The sequence below is a fragment of the Salvelinus fontinalis genome, chromosome 3 (genome assembly GCF_029448725.1).
Source record: "Salvelinus fontinalis isolate EN_2023a chromosome 3, ASM2944872v1, whole genome shotgun sequence".
NCBI classification, from domain to species: domain Eukaryota; kingdom Metazoa; phylum Chordata; class Actinopteri; order Salmoniformes; family Salmonidae; genus Salvelinus; species Salvelinus fontinalis.
Genome location: NC_074667.1, coordinates 62,580,082 through 62,584,785, shown reverse-complemented (window position 1 = coordinate 62,584,785; position 4,704 = coordinate 62,580,082). Strand labels below are relative to the sequence as shown.

The following is a 4,704-nucleotide window of genomic DNA, read 5'->3' as shown; positions in this document are numbered from 1 at the left end:
GAGATACCCACCCACTGTAGAAGACGGTCACAAAGATTCCCTCCAGACGCCTGACTACTTTTTGATATAAATGTTTCTTTTTTTGAACCTGTCTTTGGCATTATAATGACTATGGAGTCAGCCAGTAGGTATGATAAGCTCTGTTCAGATCGTGTGCTTTTAAATCACAGATGAAGAAGTTGGCTCAATATGGCAGTCTATCATAAAGGGCTTTCCAGACAAAGCTGCAGTGGAATTCTTTTCAGGAGGCGCGATCGGCGTTGCTCGTACACGTGAAGGCTGCTCAGCCGAGGCGGAGGAAATGGGTATCTGCTCTGTTTTGGCAACCTTGCTCCGCCCGATCACTTCCTGTCTGGAAAGTCTTTAAGACAATAGACAGCGATAGGTTGGCTCTGGCAGAATACAACACAGCTGGTACTTAGCTGGATCCCAACAATCACATGTATGAATGAAAGTTCCAGAATAAGCTGTGTCACTAGCTCTGTTAGGGTTACATAGAAGCAAGCAGTGGACCATTCTCTTAACGTTTCAAAGTTGTTTTCCATATTTTCTATAAAAAAAAGTTTTCCTAAGTGTCGGGTTTACTAAGAAGAGGATAGTTTCCAATTAGGTCTCTTTAATTTTTGTTTATTTCAGTGACTATGCACTAAACGTTTTTAGGTATTTATGCAATTCCAAGCTACAGTAAATTAGTTTTATAGGTGGGGTAGTGTTGAATATTAGGCAAAGTGTTGTTGTTGTTTTTAATGACCCCTTCACCCAATATGAATCTATGCACCTCCCAACAAGAGAACATAACATGCGTACGGTATAGATGGGTTGATTGTCTAGCAACAAAACCAATGCGCTCGCAGCTAAGGGGCAAAACAGACAGGATTGGCTAAATTATATTTTGTCTCTAAATGTTTATTGAAAACATAAATACACTTCTCTCAAATACATTGTTACAATTGTTGGTTAGCTAGCAAGTGAATTTGAGCCATAGTCAAAACACCTCAAAACAAGACATGGTATCAGTAACGAGCTGAAAAGAGCCAGCTACGATTCCCCACAAGGCAGCTTCTAGGCATTGTTGCAAGCTATCTGACCATTCAGAATCAACACCACACGGCCTCATCGTGTGCATCATTTTCCTGAAATGCTCAGCCAACCCGTCTATGTCAACTGGTGTCTACAGTCCTAACACACATGTAACTACATGCATTTAAGAATGTAGTCTTTTTCTCTGATGGTGCTAACAGGGATCGTATGCCCTCTGAGACCCCCAACTTTTACCATTCGATTTTGAAACCCCCTCGGGGCATATCCTAACCCGGCGGGTAGCGCTCGACTCCTACACAAGCACTGAACTAGAAATATGCCCCGGTCCCTTGCCCCTCGTACCCCTCCATGTTGTCAGTTTGTTTTGGGTACGGGACTGGAATCCCTGTTATTTCTCTGGAAGCCTGGAGTTTCTCACTCACTTCCTATGATATGATGCTAAGGGTCAGGAGTTTTTCCTGAACCATGTTTAAGGCTACAACTAGGGCCATGAGTTTTCCTGTACAGATCTCGTGATCAGGGAAGAACAGGAGTTTCTAGGAATGCTGAATCTGAAATGATGCTGTATAAACATTCCATTTATTTTGACTTTATTTGAGTTTTTTCTTGTTTCATCCCTCCATGCTCTATTGCCAATTGATGCTGTGTTTTGTTTTTTGTCTTAAATTAGATTTTATTCTGGGATATCCTCAGTCATTGTCTGCGTACGAAACGGCACCCTATTCCCTACATAGCGCACTGAGGCACTGGCCAAAACTAGTGCACTATTTAGCATATAGGGTTCCATTGTCGACGTAGCCACTGTCTACATGAAGCTCTTCCTGTGTGAGAACTTGGCTCCAGTGGGACATTTGGGGTGACGAAGCTCATTCATTTTGTGATTCAACTTCATAACTGGTTACAATATTATGTTTATTTAGCCTTGTCCCAGATCTGTTTGTGCTCTTGCCTAACTCTGTTGTCATTGTCAAGCCAAAACGCATGACAATTCCATTAGGAGTTGGCAAGAGAGCAGAAACAACCTATTGTCTGTTGTAGGGGGAAATTATAATTTTGTGTGAACTTCAAATCTGGTTAGAATAGTAGCTATACTTACTGACTGCTGCGAGACTGCGTTGTGTCCCAAATGGCACCCTATATAGTGAACTACTGTTTACCAGGGCCCTGGTATAAAGAGTGCACAGGGTAGGGAATAGGGTTCCATTTGGGACACCGCCAGTATCTTCATTGTCCTTTATCAGATATATTTATCTTTTTGGTTGTTTCTTCTGTTCAGTTTAACGGTTTTTATGCTAAAGATGTGTGCGTCATATTTCAGCACTGGTGTCCTGAGAGATTGTTGGTTGTTAGAGAATCTCTTAATAATCAATAATGAGAGATTATCGATATGAAGCACTTCCCGGTCTGTACTGCCTGAATCAAGGACGACGATGGCGCCGAAGATTTTTACTATGTTGATCAAGCTCTTTTTGCTGTGACTTAAAACCGAACAGCTGTGTTTCTCTCCTTTTCTTCAAATATGTTCATTTCTCGCTCTCTCTGCCTCGCTCTCTCTGCACCCCTCCTTTTGTCCTATTTTTTTAATTACAGACATTTGTATATTTTTTTATTTCTTTTTTTTGTCAGTCCGAGTCGATGAGAAGCTGTTATATTTTGTTTAAGAAAAATGAACTTGTTGGGAAAAACAGGCCTTTGTAAAGAAAAAATACAATAAAATTTGTACTTTGTTTTTTAATACATACATGGCTTACATTTTTATTTGACCTTTTTGAATGACGATGAATTTGTTAAGCTGCCACCCTGAACCTTTTACACTTTTGTTTAAGTATTTAAAGAGCCCAGTGATATTAAAACGTGATATTCCTTACTTTATATACATTACCAGTCAAAAGTTGGGACACCTACTCATTCAAGGGTTTTTCCTTATTTTTTACTATTTTCTACATTGTGGAAAACAATGGAATCTTGTAGTAACCCAAAAAATGTAAAACAAATCTAAATATATTTTAGATTCTTCAAAGTAGCCACTGTTTGCCTTTGACAGCTTTTCACCCTTGGCATTCTCTCAACCAGCTTCACCTGGAATGCTTTTCCAACAGTCTTGAAGGAGTTCCCACATATGCGGAGCACTTGTTGGCTTCTTTTCCTTTACTGCAGTCCAACTCATCCCAAACCATTTCAATTGGGGTGAGGTCGGGTGATTGTGGAGGCTAGGTCATCTGATGCATCACTCCCCTTGGTAAAATAACCCTTACACTGCCTGGAGGTGTGTTGGGTCATTGTCCCGTTGAAAAACAAATGATCATCCCATCTGGTTTGTGCTTAGTGGGACTGTGTATCGATGCATAATGCTGTGGTAGCCATGCTGGTTAAATGTGCCTTGAATCTAAATAAATCAGATCGTGTCCCCAGCAAAGCACCATCACACCACCATGCTTCACGGTGGGAACCACATATGCGGAGATCATCCGTTCACCTACGCTGCGTCTCACAAAGACAGGGCGGTTGGAACCAAAAATCTCAAATTTGGACTCATTAGACCAAAGGACAGATTTCTACCGGTCTAATGTCCATTTCAGTTTTATTTAACCAGGTAGGCTAGTTGAGAACAAGTTCTCATTTTCAACTGCGACCTGGCCAAGATAAAGCAAAGCAGTGCGACACAAACAACAACACAGAGTTACACATGGAATAAACAACCGTACAGTCAACAAAATAGAAAAGTGTATATACAGTGTGTGTAAATGAGGTAGGATAAGGGAGTTAAAGCAATAAATGGGCCCTAGTGTCGAAGTAATTACAATTTAGCAATTTAACACTGGAGTGATAGATGTGCAGAAGATGAATGTGCAAGTAGAGATACTGGGGTGTAAAGGAGCAAAAACAAATTATAATATGGGGATGAGGTAGTTGGATGGGCTATTTACAGGTGGGCTATGTACAGGTGCAATGATCTGTAAGCTGCTCTGACAGCTGATGCTTAAAGTTAGTGAGGGAGAAATGAGTCTCCAGCTTCAGTGATTTTTGCAATTCGTTCCAGTCATTGGTGATCATTAGATCATTAGAAAGCAAATTACGGACTCCTCTTTAAATCTGCGTATTCCTCCAAAGCTCAGTTGTCCTGAGTCTGCACAACTCTACCAGGACCTAGGATCAAGGGAGACACTCAAGTGTTGTAGTACTATAACTCTTGACACAATGATGAAAATAATCATGGCCTCTAAACCTTCAAGCTGCATACTGGACCCTATTCCAACTAAACTACTGAAAGAGCTGCTTCCTGTGCTTGGTCCTCCTGTGTTGAACATAATAAATGGCTCTCTATCCACCGGATGTGTACCAAACTCACTAAAAGTGGCAGTAATAAAGCCTCTCTTGAAAAAGCCAAACCGTAACCCAGACAATATAAAAAACAATCGGCCTATATCGAATCCGTTCCTCTAAAATTGTTTTGAAAATTCTGTTGCACTGCAACTCACTGCCTTCCTAAAGACAAATAATGTATATGAAATGCTTCAGTCTGGTTTTAGACCCCATCATAGCACTGAGACTGCACTTGTGAAGGTGGTAATTGACCTTTTAATGGCGTCAGACCAAGGCTCTGCATCTGTCCTCATGCTCCTAGACCTTCGTGCTGCTTTTGATACCATCGATCACCACATT

At 41.0% G+C, this 4,704-nt stretch overlaps 1 protein-coding gene across 1 annotated transcript in view; it reads left to right on the top strand.

The window, feature by feature from the left end:
* The window catches only part of LOC129851305 (transcription factor AP-4-like), a 9,023-nt gene extending 6,243 nt beyond the window's left edge, over positions 1 to 2,780 (top strand). Inside the window, exon 7 of the mRNA XM_055917752.1 lies at positions 1 to 2,780. This exon is cut by the window's left edge and continues 572 nt beyond it. The gene's annotated coding sequence lies outside the window, so the exon portion shown is untranslated.
* Positions 2,781 to 4,704: the final 1,924 nt, after the last annotated feature.